Source organism: Lissotriton vulgaris, chromosome 1_1 (assembly GCF_964263255.1).
Source record: "Lissotriton vulgaris chromosome 1_1, aLisVul1.2, whole genome shotgun sequence".
NCBI lineage: Eukaryota > Metazoa > Chordata > Amphibia > Caudata > Salamandridae > Lissotriton > Lissotriton vulgaris.
The window spans coordinates 347943720-347957626 of record NC_141685.1 but is presented as its reverse complement, the minus strand read 5'-3'; positions in this window follow the sequence as shown (position 1 = coordinate 347957626).

Here is a 13907-nt window from a genome sequence, read left to right as displayed (position 1 = left end):
CCAATTTGCAAGCCCTGGTCTCTCTGCCTGTCCAACAATAACCACCTGAGGGTAAGAATCAGTTTAACGCCCATATGCTTGTCTACCGGCTCGTTGACTCTGCTCTAACCTTAGGGGCTGAGAGGAAGGCGACCATTAGGAGGCAGCTGATGAGGGATGTTGCTCTGTCGAACTGGCAGAGGGAGGAGCACCAGAAGGTGTTGAAAGTGAATGTGGCCCACCTCAAGTGTGCCTACATGGCCAACCCTCTGTTCTCACCGGGCGCAGCCTTGAAAAGGCGTACATGGACCTTAATATCCTCTTTTCCTCCAAAGCCGAGTATGCTCTCCAGAGACTGAAATATCGTCATTTGGAACAAGGGGAGAAGGTGGGACTGCTTGTCGTGATGCAGCTCAGGCAGAGGGAGGCTGGAATGGCTATTACTGCTATCACCAATGATGCAGGAACACCGTTCATCAAACCACCAAAACTGCAGATGTGTTTGCATCCTACTGCAGTGTCCTCTACACCTGGAAACAGTCCAGTGACTGACTCAGACAGCCGCCTTTTTGGACAATTTTCACTTAACATGTCACACAGAGGATGGCATGCAGCTGCTCAGGGCGCGATCACCAAGGAAGAGATTGAGCAGGTCGTAGCAGACCTACCCTATTACAAATCCCCGGGTGAGGATTTACTGTCTAGCAGAGTGCTGATATTGGTTTGCCGCCAACCAGGAAAGGACCTTCTCCTCTGCTGCAGCTCTTGCCCAATAACCCTGCTTAATGGGGATGTCAAATACTAGACTGCATTCTTACAGTCCGCCTTATGCGGGTCCTCCCCTCTCCTATTCACCATTCACAGGTGGGGGTTTGTCCCAGGCCGCTCGTCGCGCAACCACCTCCCCACGCTAGCACATGCAGGTTGGTTAGCAGCAGACCTCCAGGATGAGGCCTTGGCACTGTCATTGGACTCTGAGAAGGCCTTCAACTGGATAGAATGGGACTGCCTGTTTGCTGTGCTCCAGAATTTTTGGCCTCAGTGACAACTTTACCTCCGGAGTAAGATGGCTTTAAAACTCCCCCTCAGTGCAGGTCAACTGTGGGGGCTTTCTTTCCAATCCCTTTCCAGTTGGTAGAAGTACCTGTCAGGGTTACCCACTTGCCGCTCTGCTTGTTCTCCTTGCAATAGAGCCATTAGCATCATATCTGCACCAATCATATTGTATCATAGGTATTTCCACTACTGGTGGTCCCTCAACTCTGTATTTTTATGCGGATGACATCTTACTCACCCTATTGGTCCTTCACTGGTCCATTCCTGTGGTGCTGGAGACCACTGACACCTCTATAGATAGCGCTGGGGCACATGAAGTGTCTGCGTCCCCTTATGTAATACCGAAGTGCCCTGGGGACTTGCAAAGCGGGTGCAAACACCTGTTGCGTCCCTGGGCACTTTTTGTAATATGACCCCAGATCACCACCCATGCCTCCCACGATGGATCAGGACAGGCATTTTTGATTTGAGGTGCACATAGAGCGACATGTGGAAAAGGCACTCTTCTCCTGTGCATGATCACCATTTACCAGAACAGTGTCTTGGAGATCCACATCACCACTACTACCATAGTGAATGCTACAATTTCAGCTATAAAAGATCGTTTTGGTCCTTTTGTAAAGCCTTTTCCTGAGAAAGTGGAATGGTGAAGTGTTGTATTCTCTGCACTTATGTTTCTCTGTACCCCTTTAAGTCCTGCATTCCATTTTCCCTGATGTCATCTTCTCCTATGTTCTGTCCTGTCAGTTAGCTCCTTGCTTTCTGATGGGAACACCAGCTATTCTCTATGGTGCTTAATAAACAAGTATTAAGCCTTACTTCTGTCTACTGACATCATTTACAACATGAAGCATGTTCAAAAATGTCAGTGTAGAGGTCGCTGTGTGAAGTAGGCAGCATCCTTGTGTGGCAGACCCTGACATACCTAGCCTTACCCATTACACAGACCTCCGGACCTGTACCGCACCCACCAAGCCAAGCACCAGCAGCAACCACCTGAAGTGCATCCTGCTCAACACCCGCTCCCTCCACAGACACACCGTGGAACTCTGGAACCTGCTCGACACCACATCTCCAGACGTCGCCTTCCTCACGGAAACATGGTTGAACGCCTCCTCAGCACCCGACATCGCCACCACCATCCCAGACGGATACAAGATCACCCGGAGGGACCGCGTCAACCAGACAGGAGGAGGCATCGCCATCGTCCACAAGAACACCATCCGCATCACGACCAACTCCGACGACACCCTCACAGCCGCCGAACATCTTCACTTCCAGCTACACATCGACCCCAAGACCACACTCTGAGGCACCCTCATCTACAGACCCCCAGGACCCCGCACACAATACAGCAAAGACATCGCAGACTTCATCAGCCCAAACGCCCTCCCCTCCGCTGACTACATCCTCCTAGGGGACCTCAACTTCCACCTGGAGAACAACAATGACAACAACACCACCACCCTGCTGGACAACCTCGCCAACCTCAGACTCAAGCAACTGGTGAACACCCCCACCCACTACGCCGGACACACGCTTGACCCAGTCTTCTCCTCCAGCAAGTACATCTCCTTCAGCCACTCCACCGGACTCCACTGGACTGACCACAGCTGCGTCCACTTCAGCTTCAGAAGGACCACGACTCACCACCACCCGCAACAGGTTCCCCGCAGGAGCTGGAACAAGATCACCACCGACCAGCTCACCACATCACTGAGCCAGAACCCTCCCGCCAGCTCAACGGACCCCAACCAAGCAGCCAACAACTTCACACAGTGGATCACCAACTGCGCTGACGACCTCGCACCACTGAAAAACCATCCCTGCAGGCCCGGCAGCAAGAAAGACTCCTGGTTCAACGACGACCTCAAGAACTCCAAGAAGAACTGCCGTACCCTCGAGAAAGCCTGGCGAAAAAACCCGACTACAGACAACATGACCGCCCTCAAGCACGCCTCCCGCAAACACCACCAGCTGATCCACACCACCAAGAAGACAGCATTCAAGGAACGACTTGACAACAACGCACACAACAGCAAGGAACTCTTCAGCATCGTCAAAGAGCTATCCAACCCCAGCGCCGGAAACAACAACATCACTCCCTCACAAGACCTCTGCGACTCACTCGCCTCGTTCTTCCACAGCAAGATCGCCGACATATATAACAGCTTCGGCACACAGACCATGCACCCAACCACCGAACCGACCCCCCCCACTACCACCCTCAGCGCCTGGACCCCAGTCAGCACCAAAGACACCATCCACACGATGAACACCATCCACTCCGGATCACCAACCGACCCATGCCCCCACCACGTCTTCAACAAGGCGACTCCGTCATCGCACCCCAACTCCGGGACATCATCAACTGCTCCTTCAACACCGCCACCTTCCCGGAGAGCTGGAAGCATGCCGAACTCAGCGCCCTCCAGAAGAAACCATCAGCAGACCCCACCGACCTCAAGAACTACCGCCCCATCTCGCTCCTCCCTTTTCCTGCCAAAGTCATAGGGAAGACCGTCAACAGACAGCTTTCCGCCTTCCTCGAGACGAACGGATCCCTCGACCACTCGCAGTCCGGCTTCCGAGCCAACCACAGCGCCGCGCCCTCATAGCAGCCACTGACAACATCCGAGCCCTGCTCAACAACGGGGAAACAGCAGCCCTCATCCTCCTGGACTTCTCCGCAGCGTTCAATACTGTCTGCCATCGCACCCTAGTGCAGCGCCTCAGCAACATCGGAATCCAAGAGAAGGCACTAGAGTGGATCATCTCGTTCCTCGCCGGAAGACAAGACGGAAGTCCTCATCATTGGATCATCACCCTCTGCCTGGGATGACTCCTGGTGGCCCCCTGCCCTGGGCAGCGCACCCAAACCAACGGACCACGCACGCAACCTGGGCTTCATCCTGGAATCCTCCCTCTCGATGACCAGGCAAGTCAACGCCGTCTCATCATCATGCTTCAATATCCTACGCATGCTCCGAAAGATCTTCCGATGGATCCCCACCGAAACCAGGAAGACGGTCACCCAGGCACTCGTCACCAGCCGACTGGACTACGGAAACACCCTCTACACCGGAACCACAGCCAAACTACAGAAAAGACTCCAACGCATCCAGAACGCCTCCGCATGACTCACCCTGGACAACCCCCAACACAGCCACATCTCCGGACACCTGAGAGACCTGCACTGGCTTCCCGTCAGCAAGAGAATCATGTTCAGACTCCTCACCCACACACACAAGGCCCTCCACGACCTGGGCCCCAGGTACCTCAACAACCGCCTGACCTTCTACACTCCCACCCGCCAGCTACGATCGACCAGCCACGCCCTCGCCGCTGTTCCACACATTCGAAGAGCCACCATGGGAAGAAGATCCTTCTCCTACTTGGCAGTCAAGACTCGGAACTCCCTCCCCATCCACCTCCGTCTGACCCAAACCCACCTCTCCTTCAGGAAGCAACTCAAGACCTGGCTGTTCGAGCAGTAGCGGACCCCCCTCCCCCAAGCGCCTTGAGACCCACCGGGTGAGTAGGGGCTATATAAATATCTTGATTGATTGATTGATTGACCTCTTAGCCTGAGAGGGAACTGAAGAACCATCAGCTGGGACCACACAGACTGACCTCCTAATTTGAGCAGGAATTATATCAGCCACAAATAGGGAGTCCTCCAGAGCCCTCGCCCAAATAAATGAAAAAATAACGTAAAAAATAATTATGCTAAAATCAGCTCTTGTTAAATACCATTAAACATATGGGTGATATAATTGGTAAATGAATAGATATAGCAATAATTCACAGCTGAGTGACTAAGGGCCAGATGTACTAAACTCTGGCTGCAAAATTCCAGTCGCAGTTTGCGACTAGTATTTTTGTGACAAGAGTACTATTTTGGGAACGACTTATATAGTAATAGGTCGGTTCGCAAATCACCTATTCCGAGTGGGTAGCAAATTGACCTACCTCATGAATACCAAAGTGGTAGGTATATCAAAGAGATATATGAACAATGCAAAGGCTTCAGTAAGATTTAGAAAGCCTTACGAGGGACAATTTGAACCAACTTGTGTAGGTATGTAAGGAAAATTACGCCCAGAAAGAAGAAAATGCCTCTTTGGATTGTACTTGTGCAGGAAGTTATTCCTTCCTGCACAAGAACAATTCTGTCCATAGCACATGAAACCCCTGCACTAACGTGCAAGGGTGCCTGCATTGGCACCATGCAGTACAAATTGCACAAGCACAAAAAGAAAGAAGAAATGATCCATATCTTTGTAAATCTGGAGCATTTCTGCTCTCTCCCTTTCACACAACACAGCTCAGTAAGTACTTTTTCTGCACTACACTGAGTGAAACAATAGTCAATTTGCCCCCTGGTTTCTAGGAATCATTCAAGGTATACAGATGATCCAATGTTGACTGAGGGGGTCATTTAGAAAATGCTGTTCAGTTTGCTGATCAGCCAGGGTTATGAAGTCTATGTCCTCCACCTCCTTGGTGCAGGATTATCTGCCCTATTTAGAGATACCTGCCTGTTTGGCATGGCAGGAATGACTGTGTTGAGAAGGAAACCACCCCAGTGGTGTCTTCCCTCGCAGCACTACAATTTTGCTGAAAATGTCCCTCTGCACAGGAAGTTTGACCTGTGTGTCGAGCTATTCTACATTTTCTCTGCGAGGCAAGACCGGCAGAGAGGGAAAATCGTGGACGGTTGTCCTGCCCTCAATTGGGAATGTCAACTGCCAGTATGACCTGGCGATCCAGTGGCAGATGGTTCTCCAAGGGATGGGTCACCATCTATGGAGCCAGCTCATGCTGCTGCTTCCGTAAAGTATGGCAATACTGGAGAAGGAGGACTGCTGCTTTACAGCATACTTCCTGCGCCATCAAACACTAAATCACTAAATGAGGCCTTAATCTCTACCTGGTCCTCCACTGTGAGAAACAAGAGATTTGTAAAAACTGACCCCAGCATAAAGGAAAGACATTTGAGAGTGCAGTACCAAAGAGCTGGAGGAAGACCCAACATTTTGAATAATGGCGAGGAGAGATCTCCAGAAGCAGCAAGATACACCTCAGCTCCTTCTTGATGGAACTCTAATTTTGAGACACTTATATCAATGTTTTCCAAAGGGTATCCAATGGGAAACCCAAAAACCTTGTTTGTTTGCAGGGACACCTCGAAAGATGTCACAATTCATAATAAAATCCAAAACCTGCAGAATATCTGACATCCTAGGCTGTTTCCTCTAGAAATACTAACAGCCTAAGGCCCCTGAATTACAAGGGCTCTATCACCAGTCTTGTCAAGCACCCTGCAGTTGAAGAAAGAATGAAAGGCAGACAAAAAATCATTGCCTATTCAAAGCAATTATATACATAGATATATATATGTATATATATATATATATATGTATGTGTGTGTGTGTGTCTATATATATATATATATATATATATATATATATATATATATATATACATATATATATATATATATATATATATATATATATATATATATATATATATATATTTAGATAGATATATAGATAGATATATAGATACATATATTACCTACTGGCGGTCGCTAGTAGTTAGTTATAGTTAGGACCTTGTTTCTATTCAGAAAGCGTTTTTTCTTTTCCCAATAACTTTGGCTCCGGTTGACAAATCTTTGCGAAAGTTTCAAAACTAGTGGGGCACTCCAGTCAGCTCCTGTCTTGAAAGTTTCGGGTGGATCGTCAAACTGGGGCCGAGAAAACGTGTTTTCCTCATGTTATTTTCCATAGGAAACTTGAGACAAAGCTACAGACCGAACTGCTGAATGGAATTACACCAAATTTGACAAAAAGGTAGCCCTTGGTTCAGAAGGAGCCCTTTTTTTGTTAAATGGTATAAATCTGTTCAGTAGTTCCCGAGAAATTAGAAAAAGAAAAAATATCAATATCTGTGGGCGCGGTGGGTTCGCAAACCCTCCCGAGCACAAGCTTCATTCAGTGATGTCATCAGTGATGTCATTTGGGATGTCATCAGTGATGTCATCAGTGATGTCATCAGTGATGTCACTGACCATGTCATGAATGATGTAATATGTGAAGTCATCAGCAGTGCATCGCAGGGCGCAAGTTATAGTTAGCTGAACTAGCTATAACGGCGGAATTTCTATGGTTTTGTACAAGTGAAATATCCAACTAACTATAATGTCCCTAAAACCTATGGTTTTTTCAGTGAATATAGATATATATATATATATATATATATATATATATATATATATATATATATATATATATATATATATAGATATAAACAGAGATGCAAAAAAGAAGCGGAGAACTCTGTGTAGTTCCCAGGTTTAGGTGGAGAGTAGCTCCAGTATAGAGCACTCTACGACACTCTGGATTTGCTCTCCCTAAATTACTGCTTTCCTATCAACGTTTTTAAGCATAAGATTGGCACATTGTCATCCATGCCAAGATATAAAGGATCATGGTATTTTGCCATTTGTACCGCAAAGTCTTTAAGCATAGGAATAGCAGAGCGCGATCCATTCTGAGCTGTAAAATGACGAAAGCCTATTATCATTCCAGGCACAGTATTACAGCTTTAGACCGGTAAAATACCACCCAAGCCAATTTGAAAGGAATAAAAGCAACCCCTGACACGTGTTTCATATCCTTATAGCTCTTCAGAGAGGTTTAACTGTGTCCAAACACAAGGTAACGCCTAGTATAAGTCAAAATAATACCCTTTCAGGCATAGAGAGCCTCATAGATTATGCAAAAAAGTGGGTGGACAGCAGTTCTTTTTACAGAGCACCCTACAACACCAGTAACACTCTGAATTTGCTCACCTCAAATGTCTGCTTTTCTATCAAAGATTTTAAGCGTGGAAATAGTACAGTGCCATCCACGCTGAGTTAGAAAGGGGCAAAGAACTTTGCCTAAGTCATTAAGCATAGGACAATGCTGTCCATGCCGAGCTGTAAAGTGATAAAAACCTTTTACTACTCCAGGCACAGCTTTGACCTGGTAAAATACCATTCAAACCAACAGGAAAGTTAAAAATACAGCAATCCCTGGCACATGATTCGCTATCATTATTGCTCTTCAGAGAGGTTTAGCTTTGTTCAGACACAAGGGAGCACCCAGGATAAGTCAAAACATTACCCTTTCAGGCATAGAGTGGCACATAATGTATGCAAAAAAGAGCTGAGAACTCTGGGTAGTTCCTAAGTTTAAGACTGGCACTTTTGATCAGTAATGACAGTTTTACTATGTTTATTTATGTATAAAGTTTTGTATAGCGCGAACATGACCCGTGAGGGTATCAGAGCTTTTACAAATGATCGGAAGGAAGCAACAGGAAAGCAAACAACAACATACATAATCAAGAGAGGTACAGGCGCTTTAAGCTTACAAACTAAGGAGAGTTACCTCCATAGGACCAAGCCGATAAGACAATAGACATTTATTTTTTTAATTTTATATAGCGCAAACATGACCCGTGAGCGTATCAGAGTGCTTTACAGATAATCAGAAAGAAGGAACAGGAAAGCAAACAATAACATAATCAAGAATTGTACAGTCTATGTAAGCTCACAAATTGAGGAGAGTTACATCCATAGGATCAAGCCAACAAGACAATAGACATGACCCAATATTCTAACAATACTCATTGCTGTAGATACTGAGTCAAAATGTGAGACCTAGAGCAGAAATTCGCTCAGAAGTAATATTTTAACCTCTTTTTTGCATGATGCAGTTGAGGGAATCCGTCTGATTTCAGGTGGTGGGGAGTTCCAAATTCTTGGGGCAATACCCGAGAAGACTCAGTTGCAAGTCGTCTTTTTATGGAATATCTGTGGTATATTTTCAGATTGATGTATTTTTTTTGCATAAATGCTGATTTTGTGGGTTAACCCCTACACCTAATTTAATGATAATGAAAAAAGAAATACAAGGTTAAGACAGGAAACACACACAAATTATAGATTTTACCTAGGAGAGCTGCAGTCATAGGAAGGTGATACCAACGAAGTGTGAGTGAAAATTGCTCATGGAACTACATACGTGTGGTTCAGTATCAGAAAGAGGAACCACAACAGTGATGCTAGAACAATAGATATGCACAATGATGCTGAAACATTATACCTGGGGGAGGCTTCCTATGAATCACTGTATATGTTCTAGTTGGTGTATCTGCATTATTCACTTTATTTTCGACTATGCACAGGTGTGCAAGGCTTGGTTGTCTGAAATAGTACTATATGTATTTTGGGAGTATTTGGAAATGGTATTTATTATTTACTTATTTATTTCACAGTTTCATATAGCACTGATTTCACCGTGTGATAGTAGAGCACCTTCCATGGAACAAAAGTATTTACATAGAACAACTTAAGTTAAGCGATGACAACAGAATGGCGAGTGTGGGATGCACTAATATATTTGAGGGGTTATTCCCAATTTCTGATGATTAGATTTATTATCCTGCCTTATATAAAAGTCTCTGAAGTTTAATTGAGGTGCAGGTGAAACAAATCAATTTTGGAGCTTGTCTGAAAGAGAGAAGATGTGTCACAGTCCTCAGATGTTTTATAAGAGCGGTCCACAGCAGGGGGAATGCATGAGAAGGAGTTTTTCAAGGTAAGGCTTGCTTTGAGTTTTGGTGTCTCAAGAGAGTCCTTGCTCCTTGAACCTTTTGAGCTTCCAGAAGAGTCAACAAATTTGATATGTATGACGGGTTCTTCAGGCGACTGTCTTTGAAGGTCAGGCAACCTACTTTACAATGCAACCTTGTTCCTAGTGGTAACTAAGGTAGGCATAGAAAAGTCATAATTGTGTCCTGTGCTTTATCTTTAATTGTAAAGTGCCAATAACATTTTTCTCTTAAACTAATTATGGAAGATATAAAGCACAATCCGACACCGTAAAAACAAAGGTGGAAGTCACTCGCCTCAGTGTTAGCAACGGAAACGGGGACCCTAGACAAGTTTCGATAGGAAAATGCAACCACAAATGGGATGGAATAGTCCCTCGCACCCCTGGCACTAGTGCCACTGATCTACAGCACTATTGATTCCTACACCTCTGCAAGCAGACCCTTGTGCTGCAAATGGCTAAAGGAAGGAGTCCAGAAAGGGGAAATGGCACACAAAGGATGCACACCAAATTATCAGTGAGTGCCGCGTTTATCCGAAGAATTAAACTTGAATATGGAAGTGGATTGCTTGGTATGGTTTTCGTTTTCACGAAACTTATGGTGAGTAGAGAGGATGAGGTCAAATGGATTGTATTCAGCAGGTCATGAGTTTGACCCATTGTGAGAAGTTGGCCTGATATGCAGTGATCAATATGTATCAGTCCAAACAACCCTTATTGATGATTGGTTGTAAGTCAACCTGATAGACCAGCTATCCTAGTAGCATGGACAAGAGCAGTCTTTTGGCTAAACTCTAGAGGACGTGTTAAGCCAGCTGTTATACCATCACATATACCCCTTGAACACCAAGTGAAAGGACACCACACAAGTTGTTATGAAAATAAAAGGATATTTATTATAACACAACAGCCCTGGACTCTTTATGAGGACAGGGTGCTAAGCACAATACAAAACTCTTAGAGAAATACTGAAAGTCGCACAATTTACACAAATGCCCGAGGGGCACGAAAAACCATATACTATGGAAGTGGAATGCGAAATTACTAGCAGGTAAGTACTACTCTTATAGACTTTAGAAACGCTGGACCTACAATGCTGAACCCTTAGATTAGAAGCAGGAGGCCTAGGGATGTCGTGTGCAGAGTGGGAACTCTCACGCGTAATGCGGGACAAAGTCTATGGTTGCTAGAAATTACAAAGTTAGTGTTCTCGGGCGAACCCGACTAGGTAGGTCAAAAACGAAATTGGATCTAGACACTTAGATAGTTGGACTACGCTGGAGCACCGTGGTACTCGGTTTACCTAGCCCAGGGGCTGCGGCTACATAGGGTTCAAGTGTCGTCGGGTTTCTTCGTTGACGAACCAGGAGCCTGAAGTGGAAGTTGCTGGCAGGCGACCAGTGAAGATGTTCCGGGCCGATCCAAGGACTGGATCAGCTGAAGAGAGTACCTGTAAGCAGAGGGGACCAAGTTCTGAATCACTAGCCAGTGATTAGATGGGCACCAGGATGGCACCGGATGAAGTCACCTCGACCAGGTGAGTGGGCGACGTTGGGCTCTGCAGTCTCTCGGACCAGGAGGCGTTGTCGGTGACCAGGATGGAGGTGCGAGCTGTCCCACGAAGGTATCTGCTGTCGGCGATGCTGGACCCAGGATTGGGGCAACAACTCTTGGCAAATGCAAGCTCACGCGGTGGACTCAAAATGGCGTCTGGAGTGGACCAGGAGGGTCCGGGGTGCTCCTCTGTTGGAGGGGAGCAAGGGCCTGCCTGGAACAACCAGACCAGCGATGGAAGTGTCGTCATTCGTCGTCAAGAGGGCTACAAGCCAGCAGGCAAGTGGCCGGACAACACGGTGAGCAGCAAAGAGCAGAAAGGCCCCACGCAGATCTCGTGGATGCTGGGGGGCTGGACTTCGGCGCTGGAGCTGCTCAGGATTAGGGCTTCTCAAACCCCAAAGCACTCACTCGAGGATCCCTCGGCGGTCGTGCTGGATAAGCGTAGTGCAGTTCTGAAGATGGCCGGTCCCTCGAGGTCTCGTCACACCCACGAATCTCAGCTGGGCTGATGATGCAGGTAGAGGTCAGAGGTGCCAGGGAAGCCGGGTCTCGTCGTGCTGGTCGGTCTGGTTCCGGAGGAAGGACGTGCAGCAAAACGCAGGTTACTTAGTTGGTGCCCGCAAATGCAGGGTGACTACTCCTTAGGGAGAAATCTTAGGAAGAAGTCTTGAGTTCCTTTCGTAGAAAGTAGTTTCAGGATTCAAAGATGATCTCATTTGGAAGCGTCCCCGCTCCCACCTTTTCTAAAGAAAGGGGCTGGTACGCGACTAGGTCCTGCCAATGGGTGGGACCAGGAAGGTGGGTGGTTACACCCCTCTCCCATGCCGGACTTTCTCCAGCTCAGGGGCTGGTGTGCCCCTGGAACTGGTTCAAGCCGGCCTATGCATAGTGAGCACCGGGGTGCCACTTGCAGTCACCTTCCTATTCAGCCCTGCCTACCCAGGATACACAAAACCCTGTCTGGGATGGTGCTAGCACCGCCCCTGACAGGAAACCCTTTGTCCAAGCTCTCCTCGCTGGAAGGACTCCCAGCAGCAGGAGGTCAGACTTGTCTCTGTGGTGGCAGCATCCATTTTGTGATGCTGAGGCTCGAGTTAACTTTAACCGGGGTTCACAGTTACATACATGTTGTGTCCCTCTAGAAGGGTGGAATGCTAACCCCGTCGCCAGAATTGGCGAGGGGGTAGTATTCCAATTCGTATGACACCTTACTCGACATGTTTTGATAAAGCGATACCAGAGTTGGCATATAACCGCGAGGATTATAATGCACTTAAGAGTATATGGTATGCGTTATCATGGAACAGCTATTAGGACTTGGTTCCGCAAGCTGCAAACAAGCTCAGCTCATGCCAGAGCACCATCTCGCATGATTCCAAGCACTCTGCCTTCAGGATTGTTAAGGCCTGCCATAGGAGTGACTGATAGGAATCTATGTGTCCATTTTAGGGTTAGATATAGGTATACTATATCTAAAGCAAAGGGTGATTACACCACCTTGCCCCAGGTGTCGTGTAGTCAGTTGTGTCAGATTTAGATGGCCAGCCAGGGGTGGCATAATACATGCTGCAGCCCCTGGTAGGCCCTGGGTACACCTATGCCCTGGGTACCTAAGGTACACTGTACAGGGACTGATAAGGTGACTCAGTATCCAATTAGATATGTACCTAAGGTACATGGAATCCATTTTAGAGAGAAAGCAGTAGGCCTGGGGTCCTGAATAGCAGGGTCCCAGGTCAACTAAGTCGGAAAACCAGCAAAACACCAGGCAAAAAATTGGGGGTAACCATAGTCAGGTATCCACCCTCCTACACCCATCACCTGGCCAACTCAGCTTCCACCCACTAAGGTCATGAAATGAAGTACCATTTAGGGCCAGATGTAGGTCGCCCAATACCGGTCGGTAACGGCCGAAATGACCGAATTTCGGCTGTTACCGACCGGTATTGGGCTTTTTAGATGTAGGTGGCATTTTTTTAATAAACAGTATTTTACCGAATCGGTAATTTAAGGATTCGGTAAAATACCGAATTCTTAACATACCGATTCGATAAAATACCGAATCCAGGATGTAGGGAGCACTCAAGTTGTTGCATTCCTCAGTTAAGGATTCGTTATTTACCACCAACTACAAGTTGGTGGTAAATAATGAAAACCTTTGAAAAAGCATTTTTTTTTGCTTTTCCAACAGTGGGATATGGCAGACATACATGCACCCATACACAATTGAGGGGTGCAACAGGGTGTCAAAGTGACACCCTGCCACCCTTCAATGTTTTCCCCCTTTTACCGAATCGGTATTTACTGATTCGGTAATTGCCATTCATTCCTATGGGCCTTCAGGCCCATAGGAATGAATAGCAATTACCAAATCAGTAAATACCGATTCGGTAATTACCGAAACTTACCGATTCGGTAATTTTTAACGAAAAATCACCTACATCCCAAATACCTATTCTTAAATACCGAATCGGTATGATTCGGTATTTAAGAATAGGTAAATTGAGATTACCTACATCTGGCCCTAAATTCGGTAACAGTAACACCTGTCCTTTACAGTGCTTAGAAGTGGCAATGGCGCTTTCCAAAAATGCAATTTATTACTTAAAAAAAGGAAGCATGCTCAGGTTGTACAAATATGCC